The sequence below is a fragment of the Prionailurus bengalensis genome, chromosome D1, assembly GCF_016509475.1.
Source record: "Prionailurus bengalensis isolate Pbe53 chromosome D1, Fcat_Pben_1.1_paternal_pri, whole genome shotgun sequence".
NCBI lineage: Eukaryota > Metazoa > Chordata > Mammalia > Carnivora > Felidae > Prionailurus > Prionailurus bengalensis.
This window is the reverse complement of record NC_057346.1, coordinates 72941071-72954924: the sequence shown is the minus strand read 5'-3', so window position 1 is coordinate 72954924 and position 13854 is coordinate 72941071. Positions and strand designations below refer to the sequence as shown.

General features: G+C 32.0%; 1 protein-coding gene and 1 pseudogene across 15 annotated transcripts in view; one reads left to right on the top strand and one right to left on the bottom strand.

Moving 5' to 3' along the window:
• SOX6 (SRY-box transcription factor 6) overlaps positions 1-13854 on the top strand; it is a 619212-nt gene that overhangs the window by 362551 nt on the left and 242807 nt on the right. The gene's annotated exons all lie outside the window — the stretch shown is intronic.
• On the bottom strand, positions 10254-10426 carry LOC122484625 (annotated as a pseudogene).

Sequence of the window (13854 nt, the reverse complement as noted above, 5' to 3'; positions counted from 1 at the left end):
ACAGTGAGAACAGTAATGGTTTATGCAAAGGCAAGCTTTTGCCAGCATGAATGACAGGGGTCTTGCTTTCTCTTAGTGATGTGGAAGTTAATATTTTATTATGTCATGATTCAGCATCAAGTTTTTGTGTTTCAGGTTATCTCCTCTCCCTTCCCCCGCTTTCCATCTTCCTTTATTTTCCATTCTGATTATGACTTTATGATGCAAAAACTGTACTAGCCTTAGATGATCAAAATGTCTAAATCTCAAAAGCAAAAACACATGCAAATTTAGGCTTTTCAAATTCTTTAACTTTTTTTTCTGGATTCTGTATGTGATATGTGAACTTTCATTTGTGTGCTGCTCTCAGTTTTATGAGCATAGGAGATAAGATTCTTACTAAATTTTTCATCTTGATTTATTATACATAATTGTCTCTTTTTACATCCTAATATTTTGTCACCATAGCCATTATAAAAAATATACCAATAATATATTATCATAAAAACTGGAAAAAAATAGTTTAAGTACCATTCAGATAATTTGATTCAACCCCTGCTAAAATTCAACATGCATTTTTAGTCTAGGTGAGATCAGGCCAGTTATTATCCACCTAAATTAGTTATAATTATTCTGAAATTTTAATGTGGTTTAAATACTATCCCCAAGAAGTACATACTATTGTGGGCCATCAGTATTTTATATCTCAAACAACCCTCATTACAAAATTTGTTGTAAATGAATTTATGATAAATTCCTTCATTACATATTTGTTGCAAAAATAGAGAAATAGACACACAAAAAATAAAATGGTTATTTAATTCTACCTGTATTATTTTGTTTAATTTATGCATATACTTGTTAAAGTTTTTCCTTAAAATTAGAATCTTTTACTGTTCTTTTATAATCTATTCTTTCCCATTTAATGATATATCAATAAGTGATTAAGTCATCTAAAATATTTTTATTTACAGAAAATATTGTATGAAGTGAGGTTCTCATAATTTGAGTCTTTTATTCAACATTTAAGTAGTTTTTATTTTATTTTATTTTTTTTTAATTTTTTTTTCAACGTTTTTTTATTTTTGGGACAGAGAGAGACAGAGCATGAACGGGGGAGGGGCAGAGAGAGAGGGAGACACAGTATCGGAAACAGGCTCCAGGCTCTGAGCCATCAGCCCAGAGCCCGACGCAGGGCTCGAACTCACGGACCGCGAGATCGTGACCGGGCTGAAGTCGGACGCTTAACCAACTGCGCCACCCAGGCGCCCCAAGTTTTTAAAAATTATTTGTCATTGTAAAGAAAAACTTGAATATGGATAACTTCCTAATAATTTTCAGTATTAATTAGTAGTTATTTTCTTAGGATATATTCCTTAAAAGTGAAATTCCCGAGTTAAAGCATGTGTTCTTTTCTAAAAAGGCCATTGACTCATACTACCACATTACCCTGCAGAAAGGGTACAGTGTTCCACTCTCACCAGTAGTGTCTGCAAGTATTCTCTTGCCCTTAGTGGCAAGTATTATTACTTCAAAAATTTCTTGCCAGTTTTTATAGGGGAAAATGATACACTATTTCTGATTTAATTTGAATTTCTTTATTATTGTTAATGAAGAATCTGACATAAATTTATTTGTAGTAAATGTCTCTTCCTTTGAGAATTGCCTGTTTATGTTGTTTGCCCATTTTTCTTTTAACAGATTTGTCTAGTTCTTATGGTTCTGTATGATTTTTAGTGTATATTTTAATGGTATTAACCTTTATGTCATATATGTTTCATTTTATCATTTTCTTTTGCATTATGATTTTTATTGTCAAATCTCTCCCTCCCTTTTCATGCTCTTTTATGTTGGAGGTTTGTTTAGAAAGGATTCCCCCACTCTGCTATATTTTGTTCCAATTCTTTGACTATATTTTTAATCATTTAACTCTTTAATTCCTCTTGAGTATATTTTGATGTGTAATTTCAACTAGAGAAACAACTTAATTTTTTTCTTAAGCCATTAACCAAATATATCTGTATCAGTAATTAAATAATTGATCTTTTCTGTCTGACTTAAATAACATCTTTTACCATACTGATTGCATATTTGAAACCATTTCTCAGCTTTTGGTTTTATTCTATCGATCTATCTAAACTTTTATTACTAATGTGCTATATTAATCACTGTAGCTTTATGGTATCTTTGAAAAGTAAATATTGCAAGACCACATTCATAATTTTTCTTTAAGGTGTGTGCATACTTCTCTAAAGTTTATTTTAGGCTTACATTTAATTTAGTTAAGTGTTCACTAAAATCCCAAAATAAGTTTTTGAAAGATTATATTTATATGAAACTATAGGGTGAACTGACATCTTTATAGTATTGAATCTTTTCATTTAAAATAATTTATTCTTTTATGTCCCTCAATGATGATTTTTTTAAAATGTAGATTCTGTGTGTTTATTTTGATATTTTCTCTATAATATTTAATCTTTTTGCTTGCTCTCATGAATGAGACATTCTTCATTCTGTTTTCTTTTTGTTATCATATTTAGGGATGCTAATGAATTTTGCTGGTTCATTTTATAATTTTCCTCTTTATCGAACTTATTAGCTAAAATTATATTTCAGCTGATAGGTTTTCTCCTTTTTGGAAGTTATGCCCCTTTTTTCATCCCTTCTCATATTACACTGCCTACAATATCAATAATTATATTAAGTAAACATGTGATAGCAGGTATTTTGTAAAGTTTTTAATTTATGGAATTGTTTTTACTATTTCACCCCAACTATTAAGATATTTAAGATATTCTTTATTATTAAAAGAACATTCTAGTCATAGTTTTTAGGAGTTTCTATGAGAAATTGCATTTTATTTTATGGCATATCTTATTGGTTTTTGTTTTTCAAATTTACTGATGAAATAAACCCTGATTAGTCATGGTGCAGTCTTATTTTAATGTACCGAATAATTTTATTTCCTCATATTACAGTTGTTATTTTTGTATCTGTAATCATAAATGAGATTAGTTTGTGTTTTTCTTTATTTGTACTCTTTGTTCACTTTTTGTACCAGAGTTCGTGGTTGAATTGGAAAGCTTTCCCTCTTTTTCTAGGCTGTGTAAAATATTGAATAGATAATGTGAGGATTACTTACTCCTTGAAATTCTGAGAGAATATACCCATAAAATATCTGGGCCTGGAGTTTTTGTTGCTAATAATTGTTTTTTTTTTCCTTTTTACATTTTCTATTTCTCTTTAAGTCAGTTTTTCCAGAAAAACATTTTCCTAGAATATTGTATATTTCAGAGGTTTTCTAATACATTAATATTGTTTTAAAATACAGCATCACATACTTTAAGTTTTTTATTTTCTGTTATATATTCCATCTTAAATTTTGCATACTCATTTTCTATCCCTTTTGTCCTTCAATTTTACTTGCCAGTGGCTTATCTACTTATCTCTTTTCCCAATATCCCAGTAATTATCCAGTTTTTAGATTTATTTCTCAATTCTGCTGCCACTTGAGTATGCCAACTACTCCATATTGTTTTTACCTATATTATCTCTCCCAGGCTTATTTCCTTATACTTTTTCTTTTGTTTGTTTTTGATACCCTATAAATTCCTAAACTGAATATTTCATTTTAAACATTGTTTATTTAACAATAAAGGTATTTTGGCCATGAATATGTTTGTAGAAATAGCTTTATGCATCCCATAAATTTGGGCTGTTAGAATTCTCATAGTCATTATTTTCCAAATAGTCCATACTTATATTATTTTCTGATTTTGTGCATATATATATATATATATATATATATTCTTCTTCTTTTGGATTCGAGAGTGGAATGAAGCTGGGGGAGGGAGGAAACATAGCTTCTATTACTATCACTGAAAAATTCTATGTGGTGCGTTAGGTGCCTGAGTGAGAATTAAAGTATTGACAGTAGAATGATTAAGAGTAGTATTAAAAAAATGAATCTTGGAGCACCTGGGTGGCTCCGGTGCTTAAGTGTCTGACTCTTGTCTTTGGCTCAGGTCATGATCTCATGGGTCATGGGTTCGAGTCCTGCATTGGGCTCTGGGCTGACAGTGTGGAGCTTGCTTGAGATTCTCTCTTTCCCTCTCTCTGCCCTTCCCTCACTTTTGTGTTTTTCTTTTTCCTCTCTCTCTCTCTCAAAATAAATAAATAAATAAACTTAACAAAAAATTCCCTCCCTAATCCACGACCATAGAGAAGAACTTGAACATTTAATATGAATAATAATTAGAGATGTAGGGAAGTTTGACCTAGTATATGTTGGTTGGTTGATTATAAGAGGATAAGAATTGTGTTTTAAGGAGTTAAGGAAATAATTAAATTATTCTCAATGTACAAAAGAATTTAGGAATAGTTAATGGCTATCTGGCATTGATACTGTTGGACTGCATTAAGAGAGAGTACCTCAGATATACTAGGAGTTCACAAAATATTTATGGAATGAATGGATGAATTTAAAAAACAAAATCTGGAAATTTAGCTGGAAATCTGGAAAATCTGGAAATCTGGAAATCTTAAACAGGGATATTGTAGAGGATATTAGAGGGTGTTCCTACTCTGGTGGAATGTTATCTTCATGACCTCCTAAAGTTTTTTCAAAATTAATACCAGTGTTTACTATATTTTCTTAATTATAAGACTAATCTTGAAAATGTTATCGATTTCCTGCCAATAAGTAATATAGTGAGTACTTTTTGTAAGGTGCTTTATTTTATACAAAGGAAACAAAGGACTAAGACATCTACATTATTTTATTTGATCCTTATTATAACAATCCATTAAGGAAAATATTTTTATATTGATTTTATATATGAGTAAAAAGACTGTGAGAAGTTACATGGCTTATGTGGGGTCAGTCAAAAGTTGTGGCAGCAGGTTTTGAATCCTGCCTCTATAGCCTCAGAATGTTATACTTCTGCAGTGGGCAAAGGAGAAGATAGACTCTGGGCTGTTTCTGCCTCCACAGTATACAAACAACCAAAACAGTTTCGCTTTTACCCTTTTCTATGTAAGCGAAGCAGTATTGCAAAGCTGGAGGGCATATAGGTAATACAGTTTCTCTCTATAGAAGTATTTATCTTGATCTGTACCTGAATGTAAGAGAGGGGGGAATCAGATGGTAGAAGGACACACGGTAAGACAGAAGTACTGATAGGGTCCACAACCCATTTGAATGTATGTTTGAGTTGTACCAAAGGAGTGAGGATGCCAGAATAATTATGGTTATGAGACATTTCTAAATGCAATGGTGACATACCTAATGAAATCAAGAGCACTAGGAAATCAGCCTCCGCCTCCATGGATAGGCCTAATCTTCTGTGGTTTATGTGAGAGAATCCTAGCCAGCTTCCCTGTTTTGCACACATGCCCTTCTATGCTGTGGCTGGCATCTCCTTGGTGTGAAGGCGCCTCCCTGGGCAGTGTGCCAGAGAAACAGTAATGCTGGTTGTGTTTGACTTAGCACAAACTGTTTGTGCTTGTGTTTGTCAAACACACAGATGATATGAGAGACAAAAAAATAATTATGTGATATGAAGCAAATAAGGAAAATAGTGTTTTCCTTCCTTGGTCATTTATGATTAATCATTGCAATATTTACATTTAGGGATTAAGGTAGATGTGCTCCTAGGTATATTCTGCTGCAGCTGAGAAAAATGATAGTCTCTTTCTGATAGGAAAAAAGTTGACTAAAAATTCCTTTAAACAGAAAGTTCTATAAATTATTCCCAGTGTTTTTCAAAGCTGTGACTGAAACACAATTGCTTATTATAGTTATTCAACTAATATGTCTAAGAGGCTTGTTTGAGAGCCCGAATGTTTCTGCCATACTTTACTACTAAAGGTTTTAAGTATTATTCTCTGTTACTTCATTAGGGTTGTTACTAAGAGAAATAAAATTAGGAACTGTGTGGCGTCAAATAGTACAAGCATATTACAGTTGTAGTTGGTACAAATACTGAATTAAAAACATGAATATATTATAATATTGCCACTGTGTGTCACTGAGAGAGACTGGTTTCATTATTAGGTTTGATTGTGGACATAAATCTCTGGAGGAGAGCACAGGAACACAACAGTCTTAGTTGTTTGTTTGTTTTTTTTTGTCTCCAGTGTACCGTAGATCTTTGAAGATCAAATGGTGTAGGTTATTCTTGAAGTAACTTAAGCAGTACTGTTATCACCAAAAGGTCAGAATGGATCTAACAGCATTCCCACAGAATCAGTGTTCTGCATTCTAGGTTACTAGCTTAAATGCCGATTCTCTCTCCTAGTTTGTTCACTTTTCTAGTAAGGGCCTAAACTGTATCTAAGTACTCTGATTACTCATTCCATACATTGCCCTTTCAACAGAATTCTCTGTTTTTTAGGAATAGTAATTTACAGTTATTTGTGTTTTCAGTTGTAGGCAATCACAGAAGGACTAGAGTGGTTTTCCAAGAGCTATGACTGTACACTTTACATATTCATTTATAAGTGAGTTTTTGTTGAATTTCCATTTATAAATTTACAGCAATTTCTTCATCTGAGGGAACTGAAAAAAATCTGGAAGTGTTTAGAGGAGAATCATCTGCCACTTTTCAACTTAAAGTCAGCAAAGTTCACATACCTAGTGATTCTTGCTGTTTCACAGGATAAAGGGTTAAAATAGTAATCTATCAATGTTTAGATTTCGTGTATTTTGAAAATTTTAAATTGTTATTTCTCAAGACAAATGCTGTATTGCTCTAGAGACCAGCTTGTGAAAGAGATTGAGAGCACATGTAATTTTCTCACTTTCCTGTTTGTATGAAATAATGTGGTAGAGTGTCACTATTTTCTGTATGAATTTTGTATAATTGTAGAACTTCAGAGTAATATCTAGAATTATGGAATCTCAAAAGATTAGAGCTGAAGAAGCTTTGCATATTATGTACCCAAACTTCTTATTTTCCCTGTAAGGACCCCAACATCCAGAAAAGTAAAGTTACTGCTCTCAATCACATAGTAAATGACTAAGGTGGAAACTTAATATTCCCCCAGAATAGCATGTTTAACCCATCCATCTCACAGTCTTTTGGTCGTGTTGTAGTCAATAGTGAGCTATTATTTCTGAACCCATGAACTCCTTTTATTAACAGTAAATACATATCACAGCTGGTTTTATAGATATTTTTGCATTATAACACAGCAATACCCATAGTTTTAAAATTTATACTATTTTGCATGAATGTAAACATTTCAAAGCTTTCCTTTGTACTCTGTTATAAATAACTTTTACTTCTTTTGAAGTCTGTGTGATATACATATAAGCAATTAAAACCTCTCCCCACTTGGGTTTGGAGACACAAGGTCTTCTTAATTAAAATTCAAACGAAAGCTGCTGGTAAAAATTACTACTATATGATTAAGGTCTAAAGTATTATGATACATTGGAATTGCTGTTAACTGTTGAGATTAAAAGAAATCGATCTGTTAGAGAAAAGATCAGTTGGCTCTAATTAGTGAAATCAATGTTTACATAAAAGGAAATGCTGAAGTTTAGTAACAAATTCTGGTTATAAATATAACACTGGATAAAGTTGTTCTTTGTTATTATTACATTGACCACATAATCATGCCTTAAATTCATTGAATAAAAATCTGAAACTTCCTTTAGTAGTTATTATAATTAAAAACATACAACTTTACTTTAAAATCATATCTAGTTTTAAAATTTTCAGTTTTATGAAATGTTGTGTTATATAAAAATAGCCAAAAATTATAAAATACTTCTATTGATTCCACTTTAAAAAGCTAATTTTAGCAATTGCTGAAGCCTGGAGTGGGAAAGGAGGCAAAATTGGTTAGAAGTAAGAAAGATCCAAAGTATTCTTACACAATTATGATTACATTAAATATGTATTAGTCTATTTGGTGACATACCGAAATAAAAGAGAATACATTTTGATATAATTCAAAAACAAGACATTTCACTTTTTTCTCCCTGATTGCTGTGATGAAAATAAACATTATAACCAGCATGGAGAAGCAAAACTATTACTAATTGCAGCCTAGATTTTAAGTAAAATGAAGGTCATTAGCAATTTCCTGGAAGCCATTCAGATTGCTTACCAGGAAATGGTAGCTAGCAGGACATCTGTAATCCTCCTGTGTGGAATTAGTGAAAACATACTGAAGCTTTAATGATGTGTGTTAGACTTAGGTTTATGGTGGAACCTTTCTCCATCAAAGTAGCTCGTATTTCATTGAATACAAATGATTTTTATTTCAGTATTAGAGTATAAACCCAGAATTGAAAATAGCCTTTAACATCTATCCGTATATACATACCTAATACACACCTGGAGAACAGGGTATGGCTCATAGTGGAATAAGAGATGACAGGGTAACAGAAGAACAGACAGTAGGAATCTGGAAGTGAAATGTGTTTGGGCAAATAGAAAAATTTCTTCCACAACTTGGAATGCTGATTTCACAACATTTTGAGAGGTGAATGTAGTCCCGTTTTTAGTAGCATCTTCTTATCACAATAAAGAAATAAACAAAGTTGAGTGTTAAGTGAAAATACCTTACAGGACATAAATTTAAGTCTGGCTTACTCTGCATTGTTTTGGGAGATATGGGGTCACTGATTCAGAGACTTTTAGCATAGCATCTCCATATTACCTGAATTATTTGGCTTAATAAGGGTAACATCTCTGGAACTATAAAGGGTGACAGTGTGAAACGGAGGAGAGCATATATACTCTTCAGTTTGTGTAGAAAATTATATACATACAGAAAATTGCTGGAAGGATATTTAATAAACTGTTAACAGAGGTTGGCTATGAAGTAGAAAATAAAAGATATGGGACAGGCTGCTTTTTAAACTTTTACTGTATAGTTTGTACGGTAGGTTTTTTTTTTTTTTTAACCATGTGTATGCATTGCTTTTTCAATACAAAAGACTAATTAAAAAAAAAGACTGCAGTCCTCAATGAAGATGAAAAGAACTGATTTCCTTATTTTTGTACAAGAAAGCATGGATGATACTACTTACTTCAGATTTTGTTGAGAGGGTTAGAGAGAGAATATGTGTTATTTGGTGTAGTATAGAGTAAGTAGAGAATCTGAAAATACTACAGGAAGCAACAACATTTGGCATAATTTAGTACTTGAACCAGTAAATATTTATTGATAGAATGATGAAATAACAGTCCTCAAACTTTTTTTGATCTCAGGAGTCTTAGAGTGTATTGAAGATTCTAAAATTCTTTTGTTCATGTGACTTATAACTATTAATACTTAATTATGTTAGAAAATAACCCTGAGAAATAAAAAAGTATTAATTCATTTAAAATGTATAAAATTAAATCTGCTACATGTTAACATAAAACCCATTTTTATGACAAATATTGAATATATGAATATATTTCCTAAAGTAAAAATAATTTAGTGAGAAGAATGACATTGTTTTACATTTTTGCAAATCTTTTTAATGTAGGTTTTAATAGAAGACAGTTGGACTCTCTCATACCTGCTTTTGCATTCAATCTGTTTGATACATTTTGATCGAAGTATACGAAGAAGTTGGCCTAATATGCATATGTAGCTGACAAAGGGAAAAGTATCTTGTAGCATTTTCACACAATTGTGAATTTTCTTCTTTGATACTACATCAAATATCACAAGTGTTGGTTTCTTAAAGGTTAGGTCTAATGTAGGATCTGAAACCATATCAGTGAACTTTCAATACTTTTACATTAAAATACATTGGTCCAGGGGCACCTGGCTGGCTCAGTCAGTTGAGCATGTGACTCTTGACCTTGGGGTTGTGAGTTCGAGTCCCATGTTGGGTGTAGAGATAACTTAAAAAAATCTTTAAAAAATCCATTTGTCCAATTTTAACTCTGAATGAATCTTTTGTTCCATGCATGATTTTGTAATGCCATATATTAGGCTTTTAGATTATATTGTCACTGAGTTGTGCAGCTCTTCCTTATGTTGGCACATTTCATCACATAGTATCAAAAAATCAAATTCATCAATATTACTATTAATCGTATCAGAAAATTTTTTTTTAGTATTTGGAAAGTGTTATGCTCATGATGGCAGATAGAAGTTTTCTGAAATTCTGATTTTCCCTTGAAAGTTCGAATTATATTTTAACCAATGCTATAAGGTTTTTTGTTTTTTGTTTTTGTTTTTGTTTTTGTTTTGAAGTGGGAGGCTCTCTTGGCAAATGTTAAAGTACAGGTAAGGATATTTTATCTTGTTCTTTTAAATGAAATTGGAGGTCTATGCAAAAAACTATGAAAAATTTCAGCTAGCAACTCGAACAATAGCACAAGTGATTTTCCTCGAGACAGCCATGATACTTAGGTGTAATAAGCAGTGGGATGCTTCCCATTTCATCACATAGAATCTTCACTTGATCTTAGCCAAAAGGCCGAGAAGCGATCATCACATAGAATCTTAAGAACTAATTTTTTAACTCTACACCCAACATGGGGCTTGAACTCATGACCCCAAAATCAAGAGTTGCATGCTCTACCGATTGAGCCAGCCAGATGCCCCTCATCACACAGAATGTTAAAAATATGTGTACTTAAAAGTCATTATTTAACACATTATTTTACTATTTTATCAAAGAACTACTTAATTGAAACTGATTTTTTTTGTTTTACTACAAGTGTGTGGTGGTGAAGAATACAATTACTACTAGTAGAGTTAGGTGCCTTTGATTCATGCTAGAGGATGAGCAGTTTTAACCCACTATTTCATTCATTCGCATCATCAGTGTAAGTGTCAATGTTGTAACATACAACTAATACCTTAGTATTATTATGAAAACAGTGTCGACCTTAGAGACACCTTGGAGACTCCCCTGGGACTCCAAGGGGTCCATAAATCACACTTTGAGAACCACTGGACTAGAACTTTAAAATAGAGTAGCATATAATTACCTTGATAATAAATCAATTTGTCAGTAATAACTACAAAGCAAATCAGTTACATGTAAGAGTTCAAAGATTCTGTGAAGACGCTAAATGAAGTTATTGACTTAAAGAACTTAGTTGCTTTCTCCCCTGGAACAGGAATTGTGGCATAATAAACACAGGGTGTAGAATTGATCAGATGTGGGTTTGAATTATGGTATAAACTGAACTATTTATTTATTTATTTATTTATTTATTTATTTATTTATTTTGCTCTCAGGTTTTTAATCTGCAAGGTGGGGAAAAATACATGCACTTCAGGATTACTGTCAGTGATTGTAAAATGACTGATAAAATAAATCCTTAGTAAATAGTAGTTTGCCAGTAGGAATGGATATGAGAGTATTTCATTATGTGCCACCCAAATGGACCTGGAACCATTTATTACCTCTTGTAGCACCAATTATTCCATAGGAAATGATTAGATATGTATAAAATTGAGAGGAAGTTCTAACACTCTAAGAAATCCATATTATCACCCACATCAAATTTACAGTATAGTCCATGTCACCAATATTGTTTCAACCAATAATAATGATCACTTTATTGATAATTAGCTTACATTTTTCAGGTAATCTAGGTCTGGAGAATGAAAAGCAGCCTAATCAGCTCTGTTCCCATCTTACTACAGATAGCTTAGCTATCATTTATCTGCCAAGTCCTTGTCGTAGTATTAAATCACCTTACTTAAGTATAAGTAAAATTCTCTTACCCAAAACTTTAAAGAAACTTTCCATACAGTTTTGGTTCTGGCATTTTATTATAGCAGTAGCTAAAACTTAGAGGTCTTACTGTGAAAATGAGATTTTCACATGTATTGCGTTTGGACATACAGTTGCTATGAATTTTTTTTTTTAGTGTAACATTTGGGATAGATGAGATTTCAATACATATGCATTTGTTATTTTATAATTAAAAGTTATGCACAGAGTTTAGTGAGCATAAAATATAAAAAAGTTTTAAAATTTTTATATACTATTATTAAATTCCTCTATTTCACTTTAGTCTTTTTTGTTCAAATAAATGTAAGAAGTTTAAAAATATATATTTGTGATAATATTTATATACAGCTGATTCTTAGAAGAAAAATATGTGGGATGGTAATTCATCTCATTGCTGTTTATAGGCCTAGGAATGCTCTGTGCCTAGCGCCCCACGTGCCAGGGGGTGTCCTCGGTATTTCTTTACTCTAGAGTCAGCTCTTGACAATTCTCATGGGATATATATGTCACATTAAGAGCTGGCCCATACTACTAGACCTCCCACACACTTACTATTTAAGTCATTTGTCTGAATTAAAAAAAAATCTAAGGCTAACCACTTAATAAAATGTGTGTATTTTCATCCAAATGGTGTTTTCATGAATAAGACCCTTGAAATAGGCATAAATTGTACATTATTCTCTACATTTTTAAATGTGTTGCTACTGTTGGTAATTACCACTGAGTGCATATTTAATGCACTGAGGAAATTTGATGCAATTATTCCGTTTATTTGTGATTCCCCTTCAATCCAAATGTCTGCATTAAACTATTGAAAAAGAGAACTACAGAGAATTTAGGTCATTTAAAAAATGCACGCATTTTCTGAACTCTGCTTGTAAACTTGTATTGCACTAACCAAAATAAAATTAAAATGAACCCAACATTATAAAACATAGGGTTCAAAAGTTTAGGTAATTTTGAATAAAATTACCTTTTAAATATAACCTTAAAGAATTTGGGCCAATTGCAAGGCTACCGTCTTACAGAAGTCAATAAGAGGCATGTATAACTGAGCTCAAAATTTAGCTAGTTTAACTTAAGACAAATTCTTTTTCCTCAAGCCTCTTTTCAGTACTTAGAACTTGATTACACCCGGAAATGGATTGAATAGACACACGTTGGTAGCTTTTAGGAAGTCTTTTTACAAAATGGCAGGATCCACAGAGGGAAGGTCTGTCTATTCCATGAGAGCCTAGCATTTTTTAAAGCTTCCAGAATTTGGGTACTGAAAAAGATCTCTAATGCTGAAAGAGCCTGAAAACAAGAAGAGTGCAAGAGGAGTCCAGCTTTTGTAGGTCCTCTTTTTAATTTTCTCCTTTGATCATAAGTTGGTAAGAAAAGTGCATGTGTTTCTCAAAAATGATTCAATATCATTAAAATGGCTTGGCGAGGGAATAGAGCAAGGCAGAAGAACACAGGTATTAAATGGGAAGGAGGAACTCCATATCCATTTTGTTCAGTAGGCATTATCTGATGTTCCCTTTCAAGTTAATATGCAACTATTCGTTGTACATGTTTTAATAATATTCTTAAACATCTCTCTAGGGCTAAGGAAGAGATGAGATTTAAAATGAGATCTATCTCATGGCTTTAAAAATATGTTTCTTCATGTAATAGTAATGAGAGACCTGTGTTCTTATGCTTAAAGCTACGAGTTACATTCCTATTAACATTTGTTTAACTAGGCTTCCATCACAACAGGTGCACAATTATTTTTATAAGTAAAATATTATCAGCCTTCAAAATTAGCCAGGGCAAAATGCAAGTTGTCTGATTAAATAATCAGAGCTGATACTTAAAATACATTTGATTTCCACAGGAATTTTAAAATGCAACGTCCCAGTCTCTTCTGATATGTTGAGGGAGTTGCAATTGTTTGTAGTATGTAAGTAGTGGCTTTTATTGTAACCAGTTTGATACATTTCACATAATTCAGTTGACATGAGACACACTACTAAAAATATAATAATAGTTTATTACTTCTAGCCTAACATTTTAATCTACTAATGAAATAGTATGCTTCCTATTAAGTCAGTAAAAGAAAAAGAAGTGACTCTTTTTCTTTGAGGACTCTTCTAAGTTCAACTAAAAGCCACGTTAGTTTAAAAAGTTAAAATCCAGTGTAT